Source organism: Aegilops tauschii, chromosome 6, assembly GCF_002575655.3.
Source record: "Aegilops tauschii subsp. strangulata cultivar AL8/78 chromosome 6, Aet v6.0, whole genome shotgun sequence".
In the NCBI taxonomy this organism is placed as follows: Eukaryota; Viridiplantae; Streptophyta; class Magnoliopsida; order Poales; family Poaceae; genus Aegilops; species Aegilops tauschii.
Window position 1 is genome coordinate 51,817,055 of NC_053040.3, and position 12,826 is coordinate 51,829,880.

The window sequence follows — 12,826 nt, forward strand, 5'->3', positions numbered from 1 at the left end:
GGACTCTTCCACCTGGTTGCGATAGGTCAGCCAATAGCAACATCACCGAACACGGTCTGGACCCAACCCACCACTAGATTCCCTCCGGTTCTACCGCACACGCACGATTCCTGCCTCCAAGTGACGGCGGCAATGCCATCCGTGGAGGGGGGGCACACCACATAGCTCCAATACGGGCGTCTACGCATGCCCCAACACTTTCACACATGCATCAGGACCCGTGCGATGTTTCGGTGGCATAGCTACACCCCGAAGGCCACCCCGAATCCCTGTTGACTAGGAGATCTAGCCCTTTTACTTTCGCCAGACAGGCTTTGACCAATGGACTCTTCCACCTGGTTGTGATAGGTCAGCCCATAGCAACATCCCCGAACACGGTCTGGACCCGACCCACCACTAGATTCCCTCCGATTCTACCGCACCCGCACGATTCCCCCCTCCAACTGACGGCGGCACTTCCGTTCGTGGAGGGGGCCACACCACGGAGCCCCAACATGGGCGTCTACGCATGCCACAACACTTCCACACATGCATCAGGACCCATGCGATGTTTCGGTGGCATAGCTACACCCCGAAGACCACCCCGAATCCCAGTTGACCAGGAGATCTAGCCCTTTGACTTTCGCCGCATGGGCTTTGACCAGTGGACTCTTCCACCTGGTTGCGATAGGTCAGCCCATAGCAACATCCCCAAACACGGTTTGGGCCCAACCCACCACACTAGATTCCCTCCGTTTCTACCGCACCCGCACGATTCCTGCCTCCAAGTGACGGCGGTAATGCCGTCCGTGGAGGGGGAGGGCACACCCCGTAGCCCCAAGACGGGCGTCTACGCATTCCCCAACACTTTCACACATGCATCAGGACCCGTGCGATGTTTCGGTGGCATAGCTACACCCCGAAGGCCACCCCGAATCCCAGTTGACCAGGAGATCTAGCCCTTTGACTTTCGCCAGACAGGCTTTGACCAGTGGACTCTTCCTCCTGGTTGCGATAGGTCAGCCCATAGCAACATCCCCGAACACGGTCTGGACCCGACCCACCACTAGATTCCCTACGATTCTACCGCACCCGCACGATTCCCCCTCCAACTGACGGTGGCACTGCCGTTCGTGGAGGGGGCCACACCACGGAGCCCCAAGACGGGCATCTACGCATGCCACAACACTTCCACACATGCATCAGGACCCATGCGATTATTCGGTGGCATAGCGACACCCCGAAGGCCACCCCGAATCTGATTTGACCAGGAGATCTAGCTCTTTGACTTTCCCCGGACGGGCTTTGACCAGTGGACTCTTCCTCCTGGTTGCGATAGGTCAGCCCATAGCAACAACCCCGAACACGGTCTGGACCCAACCCACCACTAGATTCCCTCCGGTTCTACCGCACCCGCACGATTACCCCCTCCAAGTGACGGCGGCACTGCCATCCGTGAAGGGGGGCACACCACGTAGCCCCAAGACGGGCGTCTACGCATGCCACAACACTTTCACACATGCATCAGGACCCGTGCGATGTTTCGGTGGCATAGCTAAACCTCGAAGGCCACCCCGACTCCCAGTTGACCAGGAGATCTAGCCCATTGACTTTCGTCGCACGGGCTTTGACCAGTGGACTCTTCCACCTGGTTGCGATAGGTTAGCCCATAGCAACATCCCCAAACACGGTTTGGGCCCAACCCACCACACTAGATTCCCTCCGTTTCTACCGCACCCGCACGATTCCTGCCTCCAAGTGACGGCGGTAATGCCGTCCGTGGAGGGGGAGGGCACACCCCGTAGCCCCAAGACGGGCGTCTACGCATTCCCCAACACTTTCACACATGCATCAGGACCCGTGCGATGTTTCGGTGGCATAGCTACACCCCGAAGGCCACCCCGAATCCCAGTTGACCAGGAGATCTAGCCCATTGACTTTCGCCGCACGGGCTTTGACAAGTGGACTCTTCCACCTGGTTGCGATAGGTCAGCCCATAGCAACATCCCCAAACACGGTTTGGGCCCAACCCACCACACTAGATTCCCTCCGTTTCTACCGCACCCGCACGATTCCTGCCTCCAAGTGACAGCGGTAATGCCGTCCGTAGAGGGGGAGGGCACACCCCGTAGCCCCAAGACGGGCGTCTACGCATTCCCCAACACTTTCACACATGCATCAGGACCCGTGCGATGTTTCGGTGGCATAGCTACACCCCGAAGGCCACCCCGAATCCCAGTTGACCAGGAGATCTAGCCCTTTGACTTTCGCCAGACAGGCTTTGACCAGTGGACTCTTCCACCTGGTTGCGATAGGTCAGCCCATAGCAACATCCCCGAACACGGTCTAGACCCAACCCACCACTAGATTCCCTCCGGTTCTACCGCACGCGCACGATTACCCCCTCCAACTGACGGCGGCACTGCCGTCCGTGAAGGGGGGCACACCACGTAGCCCCAAGACGGGCGTCTACGCATGCCACAACACTTTCACACATGCATCAGGACCCGTGCGATGTTTCGGTGGCATAGCTACACCTCGAAGGCCACCCCGAATCCCAGTTGACCAGGAGATCTAGCTCTTTGACTTTTGCCGGACGGGCTTTGACCAGTGGACTCTTCCACCTGGTTGCGATAGGTCAGCCCACAGCAACATCCCCGAACACGGTCTGGACCCAACGCACCACACTAGATTCCCTCCGGTTCTACCGCACCCGCACGATTCCTGCCTCCAAGTGACGGCGGCAATGCCGTCCGTGGAGGGGGGCACACCACGTAGCCCCAAGACGGGCGTCTACGCATGCCCCAACACTTTCACACATGCATCAGGACCCGTGCGATGTTTCGGTGGCATAGCTACACCCCGAAGGCCACCCCGAATCCCAGTTGACCAGGAGATCTAGCCCATTGACTTTCGCCGCACGGGCTTTGACCAGTGGACTCTTCCACCTGGTTGCGATAGGTCAGCCCATAGCAACATCCCCAAACACGGTTTGGGCCCAACCCACCACACTAGATTCCCTCCGTTTCTACCGCACCCGCACGATTCCTGCCTCCAAGTGACAGCGGTAATGCCGTCCGTAGAGGGGGAGGGCACACCCCGTAGCCCCAAGACGGGCGTCTACGCATTCCCCAACACTTTCACACATGCATCAGGACCCGTGCGATGTTTCGGTGGCATAGCTACACCCCGAAGGCCACCCCGAATCCCAGTTGACCAGGAGATCTAGCCCTTTGACTTTCGCCAGACAGGCTTTGACCAGTGGACTCTTCCACCTGGTTGCGATAGGTCAGCCCATAGCAACATCCCCGAACACGGTCTGGACCCAACCCACCACTAGATTCCCTCCGGTTCTACCGCACCCGCACGATTACCCCCTCCAACTGACGGCGGCACTGCCGTCCGTGAAGGGGGGCACACCACGTAGCCCCAAGACGGGCGTCTACGCATGCCACAACACTTTCACACATGCATCAGGACCCGTGCGATGTTTCGGTGGCATAGCTACACCTCGAAGGCCACCCCGAATCCCAGTTGACCAGGAGATCTAGCTCTTTGACTTTTGCCGGACGGGCTTTGACCAGTGGACTCTTCCACCTGGTTGTGATAGGTCAGCCCACAGCAACATCCCCGAACACGGTCTGGACCCAACGCACCACACTAGATTCCCTCCGGTTCTACTGCACTCGCACGATTCCTGCCTCCAAGTGACGGCGGCAATGCCGTCCGTGGAGGGGGGCACACCACGTAGCCCCAAGACGGGCGTCTACGCATGCCCCAACGCTTTCACACATGCATCAGGACCCGTGCGATGTTTCGGTGGCATAGCTACACCCCGAAGGCCACCCCCAATCCCTGTTGACTAGGAGATCTAGCACTTTGACTTTTGCCAGACAGGCTTTGACCAGTGGACTCTTCCACATGGTTGCGATAGGTCAGCCAATAGCAACATCCCCGAATACGGTCTGGACCCAACCCACCACTAGATTCCCTCCGGTTCTACCGCACACGCATGATTCCCCCCTGCAAGTGACGGTGGCACTGCCGTCCATAGAGGGGGGCCACACCACGGAGCCCCAACACGGGCATCTATGCATGCCACAACACTTCCACACATGCATCAGGACCCGTGCGATGTTTCGGTGGCATAGCTACACCCCAAGGCCACCCCGAATCCAAGTTGACCAGGAGATCTAGCCCTTTGACTTTCGCCGGACGGGCTTTGACCAGTGGACTCTTCCACCTGGTTGCGATAGGTCAGCCCATAGCAACATCCCCAAACACGGTCTGGACCCAACCCACCACACTAGATTCCCTCCGGTTCTACCGCACCCGCACGATTCCTGCCTCCAAGTGACGGCGGCAATGCCATCCGTGGAGGGGGGGCACACCACATAGCTCCAATACGGGCGTCTACGCATGCCCCAACACTTTCACACATGCATCAGGACCCGTGCGATGTTTCGGTGGCATAGCTACACCCCGAAGGCCACCCCGAATCCCTGTTGACTAGGAGATCTAGCACTTTGACTTTTGCCAGACTGGCTTTGACCAGTGGACTCTTCCACCTGGTTGCGATAGGTCAGCCAATAGCAACATCACCGAACACGGTCTGGACCCAACCCACCACTAGATTCCCTCCGGTTCTACCGCACACGCACGATTCCTGCCTCCAAGTGACGGCGGCAATGCCATCCGTGGAGGGGGGGCACACCACATACCTCCAATACGGGCGTCTACGCATGCCCCAACACTTTCACACATGCATCAGGACCCATGCGATGTTTCGGTGGCATAGCTACACCCCGAAGGCCACCCCGAATCCCTGTTGACTAGGAGATCTAGCCCTTTGACTTTCGCCAGACAGGCTTTGACCAATGGACTCTTCCACCTGGTTGTGATAGGTCAGCCCATAGCAACATCCCCGAACACGGTCTGGACCCGACCCACCACTAGATTCCCTCCGATTCTACCGCACCCGCACGATTCCCCCCTCCAACTGACGGCGGCACTTCCGTTCGTGGAGGGGGCCACACCACGGAGCCCCAACATGGGCGTCTACGCATGCCCCAACACTTCCACACATGCATCAGGACCCGTGCGATGTTTCGGTGGCATAGCTACACCCCGAAGACCACCCCGAATCCCAGTTGACCAGGAGATCTAGCCCTTTGACTTTCGCCAGACAGGCTTTGACCAGTGGACTCTTCCTCCTGGTTGCGATAGGTCAGCCCATAGCAACATCCCCGAACACGGTCTGGACCCGACCCACCACTAGATTCCCTACGATTCTACCGCACCCGCACGATTCCCCCTCCAACTGACGGTGGCACTGCCGTTCGTGGAGGGGGCCACACCACGGAGCCCCAAGACGGGCATCTACGCATGCCACAACACTTCCACACATGCATCAGGACCCATGCGATTATTCGGTGGCATAGCGACACCCCGAAGGCCACCCCGAATCTGATTTGACCAGGAGATCTAGCTCTTTGACTTTCCCCGGACGGGCTTTGACCAGTGGACTCTTCCTCCTGGTTGCGATAGGTCAGCCCATAGCAACAACCCCGAACACGGTCTGGACCCAACCCACCACTAGATTCCCTCCGGTTCTACCGCACCCGCACGATTACCCCCTCCAAGTGACGGCGGCACTGCCATCCGTGAAGGGGGGCACACCACGTAGCCCCAAGACGGGCGTCTACGCATGCCACAACACTTTCACACATGCATCAGGACCCGTGCGATGTTTCGGTGGCATAGCTAAACCTCGAAGGCCACCCCGAATCCCAGTTGACCAGGAGATCTAGCCCATTGACTTTCGCCGCACGGGCTTTGACCAGTGGACTCTTCCACCTGGTTGCGATAGGTTAGCCCATAGCAACATCCCCAAACACGGTTTGGGCCCAACCCACCACACTAGATTCCCTCCGTTTCTACCGCACCCGCACGATTCCTGCCTCCAAGTGACGGCGGTAATGCCGTCCGTGGAGGGGGAGGGCACACCCCGTAGCCCCAAGACGGGCGTCTACGCATTCCCCAATACTTTCACACATGCATCAGGACCCGTGCGATGTTTCGGTGGCATAGCTACACCCCGAAGGCCACCCCGAATCCCAGTTGACCAGGAGATCTAGCCCATTGACTTTCGCCGCACGGGCTTTGACCAGTGGACTCTTCCACCTGGTTGCGATAGGTCAGCCCATAGCAACATCCCCAAATACGGTTTGGGCCCAACCCACCACACTAGATTCCCTCCGTTTCTACCGCACCCGCACGATTCCTGCCTCCAAGTGACAGCGGTAATGCCGTCCGTAGAGGGGGAGGGCACACCCCGTAGCCCCAAGACGGGCGTCTACGCATTCCCCAACACTTTCACACATGCATCAGGACCCGTGCGATGTTTCGGTGGCATAGCTACACCCCGAAGGCCACCCCGAATCCCAGTTGACCAGGAGATCTAGCCCTTTGACTTTCGCCGGACGGGCTTTGACCAGTGGACTCTTCCACCTGGTTGCGATAGGTCAGCCCATAGCAACATCCCCAAACACGGTCTGGGCCCAACCCACCACACTAGATTCCCTCCGTTTCTACCGCACCCCCACGATTCCTGCCTCCAAGTGACGGCGGCAATGCCGTCCGTGGAGGGGGGCACACCACGTATCCCCAAGATGGGCGTCTACGCATTCCCCAACACTTTCACACATGCATCAGGACCCGTGCGATGTTTCGGTGGCATAGCTACACCCAGAAGGCCACCCCGAATCCCAGTTGACCAGGAGATCTAGCCCTTTGACTTTCGCCTGACAGGCTTTGACCAGTGGACTCTTCCAACTGGTTGCGATAGGTCAGCCCATAGCAACATCCCCGAACATGGTCTGGACCCAACCCACCACTAGATTCCCTATGATTCTACCGCACCCGCACGATTCCCCCCTCCAACTGACGGTGGCACTGCCATTCGTGGAGGGGGCCACACCACGGAGCCCCAAGACGGGCATCTACGCATGCCACAACACTTCCACACATGCATCAGGACCCATGCGATTATTCGGTGGCATAGCGACACCCCGAAGGCCACCCCGAATCTGTGTTGACCAGGAGATCTAGCTCTTTGACTTTCGCCAGACGGGCTTTGACCAGTGGACTCTTCCACCTGGTTGCGATAGGTCAGCCCATAGCAACATCCCCGAACACGGTCTGGACCCAACCCACCACTAGATTCCCTCTGGTTCTACCGCACTCGCACGATTACCCCCTCCAAGTGACGGCGGCACTGCCATCCGTGAAGGGGGGCACACCACGTAGCCCCAAGACGGGCGTCTACGCATGCCACAACACTTTCACACATGCATTAGGACCTGTGCGATGTTTCCGTGGCATAGCTACACCTCGAAGGCCACCCCGAATCCCAGTTGACCAGTAGATCTAGCCCTTTGACTTTTGCCGAACGGGCTTTGACCAGTGGACTCTTCCACCTGGTTGCGATAGGTCAGCCCATAGCAACATCTCCGAACACGGTCTGGACCCAATCCACCACACTAGATTCCCTCCGGTTCTACCGCACCCGCACGATTCCTGCCTCCAAGTGACGGCGGCAATGCCGTCCGTGGAGGGGGGGCACACCACGTAGCCCCAAGACGGGCGTCTACGCATGCCCCAACACTTTCACACATGCATCAGGACCCGTGCGATGTTTCGGCGGCATAGCTACACCCCGAAGGCCACCCCGAATCTTAGTTGACTAGGAGAACTAGCCCTTTGACTTTTTCCAGACTGGCTTTGACCAGTGGACTCTTCCACCTGGTTGCGATAGGTCAGCCAATAGCAACATCACCGAACATGGTCTGGACCCAACCCACCACTAGATTCCCTCCGGTTCTACCGCACACGCACGATTCCCCCCTCCAAGTGACGGTGGCACTGCCGTCCGTGGAGGGGGCCCTCACCACGGAGCCCCAAGATGGGCGTCTACGCATGCCACAACTCTTGCACACATGCATCAGGACCCGTGCGATGTTTCGGTGGCATAGCTACACCCCGAAGGCCACCCCGAATCCCAGTTGACCAGGAGATCTAGCCCTCTGACTTTCGCCGGACGGGCTTTGTCCAGTGGACTCTTCCACCTGGTTGCGATAGGTCAGCCCATAGCAACATCCCCAAACACGGTCTAGACCCAACCCACCACACTAGATTCCCTCCGTTTCTACCGCACCCGCACGATTCCTGCCTCCAAGTGACGGCGGCAATGCCGTCCGTGGAGGGGGGCACACCACGTAGCCCCAAGACGGGCGTCTACGCATGCCCCAACGCTTTCACACATGCATCAGGACCCGTGCGATGTTTCGGTGGCATAGCTACACCTCGAAGGCCACCCCGAATCCCGGTTGACCAGGAGATCTAGCCCTTCGACTTTCGCCAGACAGGCTTTGACCAGTGGACTCTTCCACCTGGTTGCGATAGGTCAGCCCATAGCAACATCCCCGAACACGGTCTGGACCCAACCCACCACTAGATTCCCTACGATTCTACCGCACCCGCACGATTCCCCCCTCCAACTGACGGTGGCACTGCCGTCCGTGGAGGGGGCCCTCACCACGGAGCCCCAAGATGGGCGTCTACGCATGCCACAACACTTGCACACATGCATCAGGACCCGTGCGATGTTTCGGTGGCATAGCTACACCCCGAAGGCCACCCCGAATCCCAGTTGACCAGGAGATCTAGCCCTCTGACTTTCGCCGGACGGGCTTTGTCCAGTGGACTCTTCCACCTGGTTGCGATAGGTCAGCCCATAGCAACATCCCCAAACACGGTCTAGACCCAACCCACCACACTAGATTCCCTCCGTTTCTACCGCACCCGCACGATTCCTGCCTCCAAGTGACGGCGGCAATGCCGTCCGTGGAGGGGGGCACACCACGTAGCCCCAAGACGGGCGTCTACGCATGCCCCAACACTTTCACACATGCATCAGGACCCGTGCGATGTTTCGGTGGCATAGCTACACCTCGAAGGCCACCCCGAATCCCGGTTGACCAGGAGATCTAGCCCTTCGACTTTCGCCAGACAGGCTTTGACCAGTGGACTCTTCCACCTGGTTGCGATAGGGCAGCCCATAGCAACATCCCCGAACACGGTCTGGACCCAACCCACCACTAGATTCCCTACGATTCTACCGCACCCGCACGATTCCCCCCTCCAACTGACGGTGGCACTGCCGTCCGTGGAGGGGGCCACACCACGGAGCCCCAAGACGGGCATCCACGCATGCCACAACACTTCCACACATGCATCAGGACCCATGCGATTATTCGGTGGCATAGCGACACCCCGAAGGCCACCCCGAATCCGAGTTGACCAGGAGATCTAGCCCTTTGACTTTCGCCGGACGGGCTTTGACCAGTGGACTCTTCCACCTGGTTGCGATAGGTCAGCCCATAGCAACATCCCCGAACACGGTCTGGACCCAACCCACCACTAGATTCCCTCCGGTTCTACCGCACATGCATGATTCCCTCTCCAAGTGATGATAGTATTGCTGTCCGTGGAGGGGGGGCACACCACGGAGCCCCAAGACGGGCGTCTACGCATGCCACTACACTTTCAGACATGCATCAGTACCCGTGCGATGTTTCGGTGGTATAGCTACACCCCGATCCCCTCTCTAACCAGATTCCCTCCGTGCCGACCGTTTCCCCCCTCCGTGACACGGCGACAGCGACGTTCGTGAGGGGGGCAATCGATATACCATCGGGGTATTTTTTGTTTAGATAAGGCACATTTATATTGTAAAAAAAAAGAAAATAAAAAAAATATAAAAAATAATATAAAATAAAATATAGGTATGCTGACGGCAAGGCCGTCGGCATAGCTGCGCACACGGAGCTATAATGCCATGAATCGATGACGTGGCGATGCACGCGGATTGATGACATGGCAGAGGGCATGGGCCAGGACTACACCGACGGCTATGCCGTCGGCATACCTCTGCCACACCACAGACCCCTTTTCCCCTCGGATCGATGACGTGGAGACGGCGCGGACCGGTGATGTCAGCAAATTTATGCCGACGGCCGCCGTTAGCCCTCGTCGGCATAGTTCCGACGCCGCCAAACGGTCGCCGTTGACCGGGTAGGCGGGCTCGGGCTATGCCGACGGCCCCCGTAGGCGTGTCGCGAGCAGTCCTGGCGGCCCCCGACGGCATAGATCGACATATGCCGACGGCTTTTCTACGCCTACGGCCTGCCCTAGGCCGTCGGGATATGTCCATCTATGCCGACGGGGGCCGTCGGCATAGATGAGGCCGTCGGCAACTACGTAAATTTTGGTAGTGCTTTATATGTTCAATATGTATCGTCGGTGTTATGTTTATAGACAGTCAAATTTGTTAGCTGTGGCGTTTCAAATCAGATCCACACATGAATTGTGAATCACCCGTGCATGGAAGTAAGTTTGTTTACTGGACTGCCTTTTTTTCTGTTGATGATGTATCGATTCTGCTACTGTCGCTCTTGGTATTCTGCTCACACTCTTGTCATTTAAGTCTGTTATTTTTGGTGACGGTTCAGTTCGTCCATTTTTCAGCTGCTTTTGGTGTGGTCTGATGGTTCGTGTCCTCGTGATTTAATGCTGGCATGATTCGCATAAGAGCAAGTACAATAGAGTGACATAAGCAGGCTATAAAGAATAGAATAATATATATCTGCTTAGTTGGAGGAAAGAGAAGAGGAGAGAGAAGAGAAGCGGGCTCTTGGTTAGTAGCCAGCTGCAACACAAGACCCAAGACACTCCGTAAGGATGTAAGGTGGGCCAACTATTGATAAACTAGTACATATTTAAAACTTATTATTGTACATGCCGGCTAAGAGGTTGGCTGTATATGACATGGCAACTTCTTATAGCCGACCGTTGGCTGTATTATTAACCATGCTCTAAACGTGGTACTCGACGCTTGGCTACATGCAAAATCCCCAAGTTAATGCGGGAGAGTGTGCGAGTCAAGTCCCCGGTTAAATATAGGAGGCACCGCTGCCTACCGAGCTCCCCCCAAAACGTACCCAGTGAGCCGCGGCGGGCGGCGGCCAGGCCAACCCTATCCCTCCGTCCCAGTCGCCGGCCATGGAGAAGGAGGAGGCCGCGGGTACGGCGGCGGCGGCGGTCGAACCCAATGGCACCGCAGCGAAGCGGGTACGGAGTGTCGACTGCGGCTTGACTACCGCCGACGATTTCATCAGTAGGCTCCCCGACGCCATCCTCGGCACCATCATCTCCCTCCTCCCCACCAAAGACGGCGGCCGCACGCCGGTCCTTTCCCACCGGTGGCGCCACCTCTGGCGCTCCGCACCTCTCAACCTCCAGGTCAGCACCCGACCCCCGGGCGTCCCCACCTCCTCCCGCGTCCCACCCTCCGCCGTCTCCGAGATAATCTCCAAGCACCCTGGCCCCGCCCGCCGATTCTACTTCCTCTGCCGCGGCGCCGGCGAGGGCGGTCTCCACGCCCAGGCGTCGAGCTGGCTTCACTCCCCGGCCCTCGCCCACCTCCAGGAGCTCGATATCAGCGACGCCAAGCCCCTGCTGCTGGGATCAGTGCTCGGCTCTGCGTCCACCATCCTGGTTGCCAAGATCGCCCATTGCGATTTCCCCATCGAGATCGTGCCGCCCATGAATTTCCCCAATCTCAACAAGCTCACCCTGTTTAACATTTCCATCTCAGAGGAGGTCTTTCACAGACTGCTCTCCGGCTGCCATGCCTTGGAGAGCTTATACATGGCCGATTTTCGTGCTCCGGGTCGCCTCCGTGTTATCTCGCCGACTATTAGGAGCATCATCTTCCGTCATAGCTCTAGTACTAGTAAAAAAGTGGAACTGGTCATCGAGGATGCTCCTCGTCTTCTAAGGTTACTATTAACTGATTGTAACAGTGATGATCGCGTCACTATCAGGGTAATTAGGGCGCCTAATCTGGAGATATTGGGCCCTTTCTTAGTGGTGGTCTCCAAGCTCCTACTCTTCAAGGTAGCAGCAGCAGCGTCATCTTCTAATGTTGCATTCGGCATTCCTACATGTAGATAAATATACTTTATATGTTCATTGTTTGTTTTCTTCAGGGAATAAGCTCAGTCAGCTCCACAAACTCGATGCGCACTGTGAAGGTTTTGCTCTCAGGTCTTCTGGAGATAAACTGGATGCAGTTCTTAACATCCTCAGGTGGTTCCCCTGTTTGGAAAAGCTCTGTCACTGTGAGTACTCATTTCTCTCATTTGTTTGACCTATGATGTTATCTAGTTAGCGACAGTTTTAACATATGCCTCCCTTCCCATTTCGCAGTTTCGTCGATGCAGGGATAACAGAGTTGAGCCTCCGTATGACCCACTACATCCAATCGTATGCCTTGAGACCCATCTAAAAAAAGTAGTGTTCAAGTCATTCTTGGGCTATGGTAAACAGCTTGAATTTGCGAGGTTCTGTGTATTGCTAGACAGAATTGAATTGGAAGTATATAATGAGTACAGCAGTGAAACGGCGGCTTACCAGCGCATGCTGCTACAAGTGGAAAACAGAGCTTCCCGGGATGCTCGGTTTGAATTCAGGATTAGCCCTACTAAATATGGACTGATTGATATATGTTGAGTTCAGGAATACTTCATACCGACCGAGTGCCTTGTAAAGAAGCATATCCACGATTTGTCAGTGGCAAACCCCTTCAAAAAGCCATAGGCCTAGGTTGATGCCTGAGGATTGCACGGTCTTGTGCTCATTTTGTTGATGGGGTTGATGCCTGAAGATTGCCTCGTCTTCCTTCGCATAAGTCTGCTCTATTCTAGTCTAATAAAGTTCCTCTGTA

General features: G+C 56.9%; 1 pseudogene; it reads left to right on the top strand.

The window, feature by feature from the left end:
• Nucleotides 1-11,100: 11,100 nt before the first annotated feature.
• On the top strand, nucleotides 11,101-12,612 carry LOC109755094 (putative F-box/LRR-repeat protein At5g02700; annotated as a pseudogene).
• Nucleotides 12,613-12,826: the final 214 nt, after the last annotated feature.